At 41.3% G+C, this 13649-nt stretch overlaps 1 protein-coding gene across 1 annotated transcript in view; it reads left to right on the top strand.

The window, feature by feature from the left end:
• GRIA3 (glutamate ionotropic receptor AMPA type subunit 3) overlaps positions 1–13649 on the top strand; it is a 308467-nt gene that overhangs the window by 271199 nt on the left and 23619 nt on the right. The gene's annotated exons all lie outside the window — the stretch shown is intronic.

Here is a 13649-nt window from a genome sequence, read left to right as displayed (position 1 = left end):
TAGTGTTAGGATTTAGGGCCTTGTGACAGGCTAGAGGAGTATTATATGGGTGCCTTTTTACCTCATAGCATATTGCACAGGCCTCAGAGTTGAACCAAAGAAGATTGAGGCCATAAAATCATGTCAAAATGACAGGTTAAAGAAGAAAACTTCAATCAATTCACTGGCCTTTTGGTTAATTCACTTAGCCATTTCTCCACTGGAAGGCAGTATGGAGTCATAGAAAAAGCACAGTCTTTGGAAGCCAGCGCACCTAGCTGTGAGTACTAGTTCTGCAGCTTTGTAACTAGAAGGTGAATTGGAAGCCAGCACACTTAGATGTGAGTACTAGTTCTGCTACTTTGCATCTAGAAAGTGAAAGTGAAGTCGCTCAGTCATGTCTGACTTTGCAATCCCATGGACTATAGCCTACCAGGCTCCTCCATCCATGGGATTTTCCAGGCAAAAAATACTGGGATGGGTTGCCATTTCCTTCTCCAGAAGATCTTCCCAACCCAAGGATTGAACCCAGGTCTCCTGCATTATAGGCAGATGCTTTACTGTCTGAGCCACCAGGGAAGTCCCTATGCAACCTCCAAATTACCACTTTTCTTCTCTAAACTGTGAAAGGGGGTGGGGGGGGGGAGGGAGACCAATGATGGCAGTGTGATTAAGAATATAGACTTTGGCGTTAAATGATGTGGGTTTAAATCTCAGCTACTCCAGTGAGTATTTTTCAGATAATTTACTCATTCAGTTAATATTTGTTAAGTATATTCTATGTGACAGGCTTCCTGTAGCTCAGCTGGTAAAGAATCTGCCTGCAATGCAGGAGACCTGGGTTTGATCCCTGGGTTGGAAGAGCCCCTGGAGAAAGGAAAGGCTACCCACTCCAGTATTCTGGCCTGGAGAGTTCCATGGACTGTATAGTCCATGGGGTCCCAGAGAGTTGGACATGACTGAGCGACTTTCACTTTCACTTTTCATTCTGTGTGACAGCCTTGCTCTAAGTGCTCAAACAAAACAAAGTCCATGCACTCATGGCAGTGGATGAGACCCAAAACAACAAATATGTAAATAACATGTTTCAGTTGGTGTTAAGTAAAGTGAAAAAAAAAGAGTAGGTTAGAAGACAAAATCTTGAGAGTGCTATTTCGTCTCAACTGATGGAGGAAGGGCTCTCTGTTGAAGTGACATTTGACCAGACAGCTGAATGAAGTGAGGACCTGAACACACAAACACGAGGTAGAGTGGGGTGTGGAGAAGTGCATTCAGGAAGTCACAGCATAAGCCAAAGCCCTGACATGGGGATGTGCTTGGTAGGTTTGGGGCTAAAGGCCCAGGTGGCAGGAGTGACGTGCGAGAGGGAACCAGGGGGAAAAGACGAGGGTGGCAAAGACCACCCAGAGCCTGTTGGGTTGGGTTTTTAAACCCTGGTAAGGACTTTGGATTTTATTCTGTGTTTGATAGGAAGTCATTTCCAGGGCTGGGAGCAGAGGAATGGTATGATCTGATTTATGTGCAAAAAAGGATCCTACAGACTGCTAGGTGAGGGTGAACATTAGGAGCAGGAAGACCACTTCAGAAATGAGTGCAAGATTTCAGGTGAAAAATGACTGGTTTGGACTAAGATGAAGGAAGAAGAGGTTGGATTTTGAATATATTTTGAAGATGGCACTGACAGGCTGTGGAAGGTGCAACCGAAAAGTCAGGGATGATGGCAGATTTTGGCCTACACAGCTGGAATAGTTGGACAGTGGTGCCATTTTCTATAATGGAGACCCTGGAGGGGTAGCAAGCGGGGATGGGGAAGACTCAAGAGCTGCATTTTGACATCAAGCTGGAGATGCCTATGAGATAGCCAAGTGGGGATGTCACTTAGACAGTTGGATAAATGAGCTTGGGGTTTAAGGCTAGAAATGTTACCAGCTGTATCATCCAGAACCAGTAAATTAACTTCTATAAGCATCAGTTACATCATCAATAAAATGGGGATAATATTTGTTTCACAAGGTCATTTTAAGGAGGATTCTCTATAATGTATGCAAAGTGTGAAGTACTGTTCCTGGTACACGTAAGTGCTCCATAAATGGTAGCCTTCTCACTGTCAGTATTCACTGCAGATAACTGGCAGCTAGCTGTTTCTACTGCAGAATCTTTGTTGGTTGTTTGTTGTAAACCCAGATCAAATAGTCCAGTCACCTAGGAAGATATTTTTGCCATGTTGGCCCCACTTCAGGCCAATTAAATCAGAATCACAGGAACAGTGATCAGTAGCTTCCCAGGTATGTATTACCTACAGGTAGAGAACAGATGAGCTGGATTTAAGAGAACTCTTCAGATTACTTCCAGCTCACCTCTTAGGAAACTAACTCTCCCTCTCAACCTCCCAAAAAACACTAAGCGGAAATTTTTGACTCATCTTGATATCCCTGAGCAAAATTGTTTCCTTTTCCCAGTGTTTTCCCCCTTAGTATGAAAATAATTCTCACTCTAAGGACCTGGAAGAAAAAGCCACTGTGGAAACTCAAAATATTGCAATTCCAGGATAGATTTCTCTCTCTCTCTTTTTTGTCTTTGGCCTTTGTTTTTTTTTGTTTTTGTTTTTGTTTTGTTTTGTTTTTTTTAATGGGAGTATAGTTGCTTTACAGTGTTGTGTTAGAGAGTTTTCTCCTTAATCAAAGAGTATCTGTTCCTCTCATTTCCTAGGCTCTGCATTGTCAGCTTTGGCCTCTGCATTATAGTTGATTGATTCAAGAATAATAAGAGTATTGAACTTCTCTGTTAAATAACTTATCAGTAGAAAATAAAAACACAGTTGGAAAGTGAAATCCAATTGGTCAAGGGTGATAGGCTGTCTGTAGATTGCTGAAGATGAAGTTTCATTGACAAAACTCTATCAAGCTGAGAGAAATGACCCTGGAGTGTTCAGTAGTGATCCCAACCCTTGAGTCAATCCACTGCTTGGGAATAGTGGAATTTGAGCCTTTTCTCTAATCAGTAGTGTGGGGGTATAGCAGGCACACTTTCTCTGTACACAGATCCTGCAGTCTTAAAGGTGAGGGGTTGTATGGGGTTGGCCAAAAAGTTCATTCAAGTTTATCCATACAGTCTTACAGAAAACTCAAATGAACTTTTCGACCAACCCAACAGTTAGCATAGTCAATTTTTTCAACACATGAGGCACACACTTTTCCCTTAACCAGTTGATATATCCACCACTTAGGCCATCATTCTTTTAGCTATGTTTTGCTTTTTGCTGAAATGCAAGTTCTCCTGCAATGGGAATCACACTTTTGGTTGTTTTCCATCATTTGGTCCTCAGTGGAAATGTTTCCAATCCTTTTCTGTGAGTAGGGTAAGGGAGCGAGAGGGCATACTTGTACCTAGTAAGAGGTAGGACTGCCCGGGTGGGGAAGTGAAAGATGAAGTGTATCAGAAACAATAAAGGCTGATTCAGTCTTGCTCAATAACAGCCCTAGTAGCCCATATTTATATATTCTCATTGTTCAAATAGAGAGAAAAATAAAGTCTTTTAAAAAGTGAGGTTTCTGGGACTTCCCTGGTGCTCCAGTGGCTGACTCCATGCTCCCAATGCAGGGGGCCCAGATTCAATCCCTGGTCAGTGAACTAGATCCCACATGTTGTAACTAAGAGTTGGTGCAGCCAAATATATGTACGTATGTATGTGTGTGTTTTTTTTTTTGTGTGTGTGTGGTTTCACGTAGGTTAAGGGCAAGACATCCTGTGTCTCCTATTTCACACTTCAGGGAGGTATTAATAGAAATACCATGCACTTTGAAGTTATGCTAAAATATATACTATTTCAAACAGAATTTATGTGAATTTGGCCCAGCTCTAGTGTACAGTTTACAACTACCACCTACCTCACTCGCCTGGGAACACTGTAGTGTTTGCAAGCACAGATTCTGGAGTCTACATAAGTTCCCAGCTCCTCTCCCTACTAGCTGTATGGCCTTGGGCAAGTTTCTTAATTTGTTTGTGCCTCTGTTTCTGCACTTTGAAAATGGGATAATAATATAATCTATTTCATGGAGTTGTCATGAGTATTAGATGGGTTGACACATGTAAAACACCTAAAACAGAGCCTGGAACAAAGGATGGGCTCAATTAAATGCTAATTATTATTGTTGTTTCCACTTAACGTTGGCTCCATCAACACCCATAAGGCAGGGTTTCTCAGTCATAGCAATACTGACATTTAGAGCTTTGTTCATTGATCACTGATTGTTGTTGGTTGTGGGGGTATCTTGTGCATTACAGGATGTTTAACAGCATCCCAGGCTTCTATCTACTAGATAATAGCAGCACCTCCTCTCCTCAAGTTGTGACAGTTGAAGAAAAAAGTCTTCAGATATTGCCAAATGTCTCCTGGGAGGCAACTTCATTGCTGATAGCCACAGGGGTAGAAGATACTGTATCCTTTCCTCTATTCCCTGAGAATAGAGCAATAGGACCTAAGAACCATTTTCCCCAAGAGTTTTGTTGACTCTGGCTTTCAAAGTCATATAGCCTGATGCTACTTTCAAACCCACTGGACTATTCTTAGCCTGACCTGACTAGAGAAGCAGAAAGACAAGTCAGAATAGTAATCTGACCTTGTGTGCCAGGGAGGGACACTCAGAAGGTGACCAGTAACTGATCTGGGTTTTCACCTGCACCTTTGGAAAGGAGACGTCTGAAATAATATTCCTTGAGGTGGAAGGAAACCTGTCACTGGACTTTAGAGCACAGCGTGAAAATATCAGGCAAAGGCACTTGGAATGTCTATTTGACGTTTGTAAGCAAAACTCAATGTCTAGGCGAAAGGTGACCTTGCCCGCACTAAAGTTATCTAAAAGCCCAGCCCCCGAAATAACTCAGCCAGGATCATGACACACCGAGAGAAATAAAAGACAGAAACCAGTATTCCATCCCCTTCTGCCCCCTGCTTTCACCAAAACACAGGCACTACGCAGCCACTGCTTGTCTGAGCCAAAAGGAAATGGACAAGCTGTCTGAATGTTTAGAAAGGTGCGAACTGAAGTGAAGGAAAAAAGGAAAACTAAATTGGGGTTTCGGTCATGCTTTACAAATGAAATCATTTCCTGTGTGCCTTGCTCCAAATAAACATGGAAAGCACTTCCTGTGCTTCAGGGGAAAATTGTGTAAAGTTCAATGATTCCTTTTCCCAAATACACTTCATCAGAGCTACTGATTTCTTTAAAACATGTGTCAAATGCCTTTGGCATTCCTCTTCTGTCCCAAATCACTCTGATCTCTTCATGTGGTGAAGTATGGACACCAGGGCCCTGTAGCCAGGTTACAGTACCTCAGTGGGTAGAGACTGCAATAAATTTACAAGTTGCCCCGACTTCTTAAAAAAAATGAACAAGAAATAAGAAATGTTTCTGGAGTTTCTCTCTTTCACCAGACAAGATATAGTCCGTGTTAGAGCTTAAGAGGCTGGGTTTGTAGGGGAAAAGTCTGTAATTCAGCAGACTTGGGTGGGGTCTTAGCCTTGCTCCTCATTAACTGTGTGACCTGGGCCAAGTTACTGAGCCAGTGGCAATCTCTGAATTTCTATATAGAAGGCCTTCAGAGTGGCATTCTGGTTGGGATCTGTCTGGAAACTATACTTGCATAGTGAGCACACAGTTTTTCCCAGACTGGCTTGCTAACTTAGAGGTGGATTGATGGAAATGAGCAGGTAGGATAAAAGCCCTTTGTGGTCCCTCTTGACATGGCCAGTACACGCAATACAAACTAGGCTCTGCAGACTGACTCAGAGCCACTTTTTTAAAAAATCTGTACCACCTAATAATGCCATTGTGAACCTTTATTAAAAGCAGAAATTTCAGAGGGGGCTAAATAATTCAGAAGATAAAGGACATTATAATTTTTAATGATATTCTCTTAATTATCAGTATCATCTAGGGAAGAAATTGACAACATTGTTAGGCAATAAATAGCCCACAATAAAATTAGAGAAGGCAAAAATGAGTCAGGAAAGGCATTTTTGTTGGAAACTCTCACCATTTTCCACTTTCTTTGTGTCCTGTTCATGGGGCTAGTCTTCTCCAGCCCCAGCAAGCACTTTATACAATACCAGGAAACCCATTCTCCTTTTTGGAATGTGAATCCCCTATTCAAATACAAATTATCCCTTTCTCAAGGGTAACAGAAGCCGTTGTAATATCAGTGAATGCCTCCATGACTACTGATACCACAAAGGGAGCAGACAAGGAATGAAGACAGTGAAATCAGGGGAAACAAGCTGAGAATCCAAAGCCAAGTCTAGCTTCTCTTTGGCATGTCCTTACAAGTCTTATACATACAGTGTGGAAATGGACAATATAGGCATGACAGCCACAATGCCCATGAAAGTTAGTAAATACATGATGGTGGTGGTTTAGTCGCTAAGTCATGCCCGACTCTTGCAACCCCATGGACTGTAGCCTGCCGGGCTCCTCTGTCCTTGGGATTCTCCATGCAAGAACACTAGAGTAGGTTGCCATTTCCTTCTCCAGGGGATCTTCCCAACCCAGGGATCGAACCCAGGTCTCCTGCATTGCAGGCAGACTCTTTACCAACTGAGCTACAAGGGAAGCCCTAATAAATACATAAAGCTAGACCATTCCCCTTTGAGAAACAATGGGGCATGAAGTACCTAAAACCATCTTCCCCTTACCTTTCATTCTGCCTGCTCAAATTATTCACACAGAACACACTGTAGACGTTTCGAGCATGTCACAAACACCAGTACTATCTTCACAAATTATGTAATACTTTGCCTGCAAGCTGACAGTAAATTAATACCATAAAGTGAATTAGCAGATTATGCCTCTGTTGACAATTATGTTTTCAATTTATTGGTCTGTTTTGTGAATACAGTTAATTCTCAACTATCAGTCTAACTAAATATGCTTGTTGAATCCTGTCAAAATGAAAAATTATGCTCATGTCCAGATCATAGGGAGAAATGGTCTCATTGTCCTTTGTGTTAGTCCCACTCTGTCAAGCCTATTGTGGTCAATTCTGGAGGCCATGTTTTAGGAGGGACTTTGAAATATTAAAAAATATATATCTGGGAGATGGTGACCAGAAGGGGAAGGGGATAACTGGAATTCACATCATCCAAGTAACAGATGAAGCCCCTGAAAATATTTAGCTTGCAAAAGAGACAACTAAAAAGTGACAAGGTGGTGATAGTCTTCAGTCTGTACAGCATGAGAAAAAGAGAGCATACTTATTCAGTATCACTTTAGAGGGAAGAATTAGGACCAGTGGGTAGAACTATAATTGTAACATTCATTCATTCCACAGATAAGCAGTGAGAGTTTCCTACATGCCAGGCATAATGCTAGACACTGGGGATACAGAAACAAAAAAAGATGTCATCCTGACTCTGAAGAACCTCAGAGTCCACTGGGGATGACCATTACAAAGCAGTAAAAACCATTGCTACATGCAACAGAGAAATGGAAGCAGACAGAAGAGACTGCCCAATTCCAGCAACAGACAGAAGTAGGACTGGAGGGAAGAGAGGTTCTCATGAGAGAAGTCAGCCCAACAAAAAGAATTTTCTATCAATTTGAACTGTCCCACCACGGAGTGAGCTACTTCCTGAGCCTCGTGAGACCTAGGGAGTACCTGCCTGCTAGAGGCATTTGAGCAGAGAAGCCATTGCTACACTGGGTGAGAGGCTGAAACAGACGGTTTTTAGGGTCTCTTCTCTAAGAGTTTGGAGAAGGCAATGGCAGTCCACTCCAGTACTCTTGCCTGGAAAATCCCATGGAAGGAGGAGCCTGGTAGGCTGCAGTCCATGGGGTCTCGAAAAGTCGGACACGACTGAGTGACTTCACTTTCACTTTTCACTTTCACCCCAACCCAGTACTCTTGCCTGGAAAATCCCTTGGGTGGAGGAGCCTGCTGGGCTGCCGTCTACGGGGTCGCACAGAGATGGACATGACTGAAGCAACTTAGCAGCAGCAGCAGCAGCTCTAAGAGGTGTTACTCTACTGACTCCAACTGAATGTCCTATTAACCAAGTAAATATTCTAATTTAACTCTCAGGGAAGCAGAAAATTTCATTCACCAGGTATCCCCAATAGTAGTGTTCTGGTTAATAAGGATTTTAATGTATGAACCTCAACTAAACCACAAAACATAAATTTAAAAGGAAATATGCCATCCTGCCCATTTTTCCTCCACCAACAAAGTGTTTTAAATCCAAATCAAATGATAATGATTCTTGTTGAGGGCAGACCATGGGCATTTACCAGGAATATGTTTGGAGATCCAAACATGTGAATAATACTTGAGCATATAATTTCCTCTATAAAATGAAGTCATGATTCTGTAAATATGGGACTGAGTAATATTAAATTCTGCCACTGAAACAAATGATGCTTTCTGTACTATAAAACTATGTCATTTTTTTTAGCACTTCCTGTGTGTCCGGCACTGTTCTAAGTGAGATGCGTGTTATTAACTCATGTTATTTCTCCCAATAAACTTTGAAACGTGCATTAAAAAAAATCATCCCCTTTTACTGATGAGAAAGTTGAGACACATAGGGATCAAATCATTTATCCACTAGGTGAATGGAATTCTGACACAAGCAGTGTGACTCCATACTCTCAACCACTGCACTATACAGTTACCTTGTACTCACCTGGGTCTACAAGAGGGACACATATGCACAGAGGCAAGGAGCAACCAACACCATTGCAAAGAGCCAAGGGCTGCTTGGTGGACTGAGCACCCTCAGTAATCACTTCCACACACCTGCCTCACGGGGCCCCCTTACATTCTCACCTCAACAAAAGAGCAAATGTCTCCATATCACCGACCTTGATGGTGTGTCACAAACAGCTGGAACAGTGACTATGGAATCCATGATTTCTATAGCATTACTTTATCTACTGTTTTGAATTAATCCGTTTCTCTCTCATTCATGTATTTCTCTGTTTGGATTTCATTTGCTAATTATCTAGCAGTTCTAAGAGAATTTCTTTCTTTTCAAGGCCATTGTTTATTCCTACTTAGGCTCAAAATGGTGCTCTGTGGTTATAAAAATGAACTGTGGCACCCTGGAGAAAAAAAAATGAATTTGTTGTTATACATCCGGCCTGTCATTTTAAAAATTTCTCCCAGATGATTGAGCTCAGATCCAATCCCTTCTATTGTTTTCAATATTTCAGCCCAAATAAGACAGATTACCGAAAACAGCTAGTGATTTCTTTTTTCTTTTTGTTTTCAGTGTTGTACTGTCACTTAAATACTACGTTAGGAAAATAAACATTTCAGCTCAATTTTTCTCACTGATGATCCATTTCTTTCCCACCTTTCTAACCTTCAGAATTAAGTCATCAACCAGGACCCAATCATTCCTGCCACTAACTTTTCATTTACTGCATTCATTAATATCCATTGCATGTACACCACACATGTTTAAAGTACCCACTTCAAGCACTGCCATTTATTCCCCTAAAAATGCCTCATTACATAGAAAATAAACCTTTTAACCTATATCAACAATCAAAGAGCTCGAGTAAATGATGAAGTAAATGAGTCCAAGTTAGAGTACGCTCAGATCAAAATTCATGGACCCCTTTCCCCTTGGCTTAAACATTTATCTTTGGAAGTAATGGACTATTTGAAAATTGTGTAAGGAGATTGGGATTGACACATATACACTATTGAAACTATGCATAAAATAGATAACTAATGAGAGCCTACTATATAAGCTCAGGAAACTCTACTCAGTGCTCTGTGGTGACCTAAATGGGAAAGAAATCCAAAAAAGAGGAGGTATATGTATGCATGCATGCTTAGCTGCTCGGTCACATCTGACTGTGACCCCATGGACTGTAGCCCACCAGGTTCCTCTGTCCATGGGATTATCCAGGCAAGAATACTGAAGAGGGTTGCCATTTCCTTCTCCAGAGGGTCTTCCCCACCCAGGAACTGAACCCACGTCTGTTGCATCTCTTGCACTGGCAGGCAGATTCTATACCACTATATATATATATATACATGTAGCTGATTGACTTTGCTGTACAGCAGAAACTAACAGATCATTGTAAAGCAACTATACTCCAATAAAAATAAAAGAGACTAATTGTTCTAACTCCTCTCCCTTTTATTCAGAATTGACTGGGCCAATACAAAATACCTCTTTGTAAGTGAACAAAGATACATACCCACCACAGTGTTGTCTGTAATAGCAAAAAACTGGAACTGGCTTAAGAGTCCTTCAATAGGGGATTGGGTAAATAAAGTATGACATATTCATAGATTAAAACACTATGCAGCCATTGCAAAGGAGAAAAAGTATAAAGAGATGCAAGAGAATGATAAAGACGAGATTCAGTATAGAAGTTACTTTTGGCGTGTGCAGTTAGGGAAGGATACATAGGCAGATTTCAACTAACTTCATAATATTTTATTTCTTAAGTTTTGTGTCAGGTACACAGGTGTTCTTACAGAACTTTTTATATCTTTCTGTGCATCTGAATTATTTACTGCTTTTAAAAAGTGTTTGGGCAATTGTCTAGGAAATTCCCACTGAAATAAAATAAAGCCATTGAGAATATTTCATTATGATGCTTAGAAATTGTTTCATGTGTACAGTGAGGATATGTGATGTGAAATGAGCATAAATGTCAATGGATGGGATTTCAATTTTAGAAGATCTCGATTATTAGGAGGAAAGTTCTTGGTGTGAACATTAAAGGCAGGCTAAGGGACAAAAAAACAAATGACAAACTGTAGATTATAAAACATATATCCTGAATGGTTTGGTTGAGAAAGATCCAAAGATCTTTAGAGTAACTTCAGCTCTAGAGTTCTACAATGCTGTAAAATTAGTGTTGGTAGTCATATTCACCAACATTCTGACATTGACCAAGAATCTGGTTTTCACCCTGATCAGGCCTAAGGTTCAGTTATTAAATATATCTTGAGTGCCTACCATGCATCAGACATTGTGCTGGCCTCCAACAGGGCTCAGAGAAGGCAATGGCACCCCACTCCAGTACTCTTGCCTGGAAAATCCCATGGGTGGAGGAGCTTGGTAGGCTGCAGTCCATGGGGTCACGAAGAGTCAGACACAACTGAGTAACTTCACTTTCACTTTTCACTCTCATGCATTGGAGAAGGAAATGGCAACCCACTCCAGTGTTCTTGCCTGGAGAATCCCAGGGACAGGGGAGCCTGGTGGGCTGCCGTCTATGGGGTCGCACAGGGTCGGACACGACTGAAGCGACTTAGCAGCAGTAGCAGCCAACAGGGCTGCCAAAATGAACCAGACATGGACTTGTCATCAATATTACCCAGCAACACAGGGAAGACAGACCATAGCCAATTCACCTTAATGCAATTTAGTAAAAGCTCTATAGCAAACATATGAGCCCAGCCTCATCCAAGTCACAACTATCCCTCCCCTGGATCATTACAATGGGAAAACAGCTGAGGAATCACTTCTGTGGGAACAGAGGAGAGTCAAGAAAAATTTCACAGAAGACATGCTATTCACTCTGTATCTTGTAAGATGAATAGAGCTAAGCAGGCAGAAGCCAAAGCATAACCAGAGGCAGAAGATATGCAAATGTGTGGCATATTTCAGTGAAGAGTGAGAAGTCCATTGTGACCAGCTCCTAGGAGAGTAGTCAAGATCATAAAAACTCTTGAATATCATACATTAGAGTTTGGATTTTGGCCTCAGGTATTAGGGAACTATCGGAGACTTTTAAAGAATGAAGTAACTTGATCAGATTTACATATTGGAAGGATCACTGGAGGATAAATGGAAGAGAAGATGAGACTTGGGAGACCAGTTAGGAGGCCATGTAGTCTAGACCAAAAACTGAGGAAAGCCTGACCCAGGGCAAAGCTAATGAGAAGGAGAAGGAGACAGAACGACAGATCCTACAGGCGTTTCTATGTTAGAATAAACATGGCATAATGAGAGGCTGAAGAAGGAATAAAAACCAAACCTTCTACTTGGATGTTAAGAAGTTTGCTGATGAATTTAGGAGAGCCAGGCTGTACAAGGAAGACTAAGTGCAGTTTGGAAATATTTAATCTGAAAGTGTCTCTAGGCCTGTCAGGGGAAGATGTTCCTCAGCAAGTCTTGTTTGCTGTCTTCCCCAAACATGTCTACCTCCATTGTTCCCGGCCTTGTCCAAGTCACAACTATCGCTCCACTGGATCATTAGAAAATCCTCCTAATTGATCTCCTTGCTTCCATTCTGGTCTGCCTCATAGTCTAGTCTCCATACAGCAGCTAGAGTACTGCTTTAAAATTTTAAATCTGATCTTATCACATCCCTCCTCAGAATCCTCCAATAGTATCCTATCACATGTAGAACAAATCCAAACTTTTTACCATGACCCACAGGGCTGTACAAGATCTGACTTCTGATTATCCTTCTAAGCTCTTTTCCTACCATTCTCCCTTTTGTTCATCCCACTTCAGCCACATTGAGTATTTTTCCTATTCTCTATGCAAAGCAAGCATATTTCATCTCAATGAATAGTTTCAGTGACTCAGTGAGGGCCTCAATGAAGATCTGATTGCCATAAACACAATGCTTTATTCCATGGTGATAGTTCTGGGAGTTCAAATAATTTTGGAATTCTTTGAGCAGATCCAAGCAAGCCTCAGGAAAGATACAGTGCAACTGGCCAAATAAGCAATCCAGAAAGCTGAGGTAGGGGCCAGGAAACCCCATAAAAGCACACTTGAAAACATGGCATGTGTTTATAGTTTCTACCATGTTATCTCACTTCTGGTCAAAGATTCTTTTGAATGTTTCTCTAAGTGTTTTCATGTCTCAGGATCTAGCTCCCAACTTAATTGTAAGTCATGGGGTCACTGAGACCATGCTTCCTTTATATTCCCCAGAATGCTTAATGTAGAGCTGTAAGTAATTAGTCCATGTTCTAAGGACCACCTGAATTAAGATGAAATTTAATGGAATTAACTTCAAAAAGCTAAAGATGAGGGAAACTTGGCATGGTAGAAAGAACTAACGGTTTAGGGAAGGGGTTGACCTCAACCTGAGTTGAGGGAGGGATTCTCAAATTCTTCACACCCCCAGTAGAGTGCTTTGTATACAGCAGGTGCCCAATGAGTGTTTGTTGAAAGGATGGATGAAAGACTAAATAATTTTTTTTAAAGCTCAAACGGTGTTGATAGAAAATAATGCTTCAATGACAGGAAGCAGTTTTTCTCTTCATTCTGTCCCTGTCATATATATTTGATTTCTAGACACTCCAACTCAAGGGAAACATCACTAGCTAGAATCCAATGGGAGAAAGATCAAAATTGTGAGGGTTCTGGGAACAATATTAGATATCAGTGAGTTTAACTGATGAAGAGGGGCCATAATAACAACCTTGCAATATCTGAAGGACCATCATGTAGAAGAAGGAACAGAATTGCTTTGCATAGCTCTAGAGGATAGTAGTCAAGGGTGGGAGTCTTAGAGAAACAAATTGCAGCTCAGAATAAGGAAGTACTTTCTTACAATAATTAGTGCCCCATGCTGGAGTAGGCTAACAAAAATGATTGTACACTCCCTTCCAATGGCCTCTTTTTTTCAGGCAGGTAAAGGGTAATTACCTAGCAGTATACTGTAGGGTGATTTCTGAATTGAGAC

The sequence above is a fragment of the Capricornis sumatraensis genome, chromosome X, assembly GCF_032405125.1.
Source record: "Capricornis sumatraensis isolate serow.1 chromosome X, serow.2, whole genome shotgun sequence".
Taxonomy (NCBI): domain Eukaryota; kingdom Metazoa; phylum Chordata; class Mammalia; order Artiodactyla; family Bovidae; genus Capricornis; species Capricornis sumatraensis.
The sequence above is the reverse complement of the archived record's forward strand: the minus strand, read 5'-3'. Positions and strand labels throughout refer to the sequence as shown.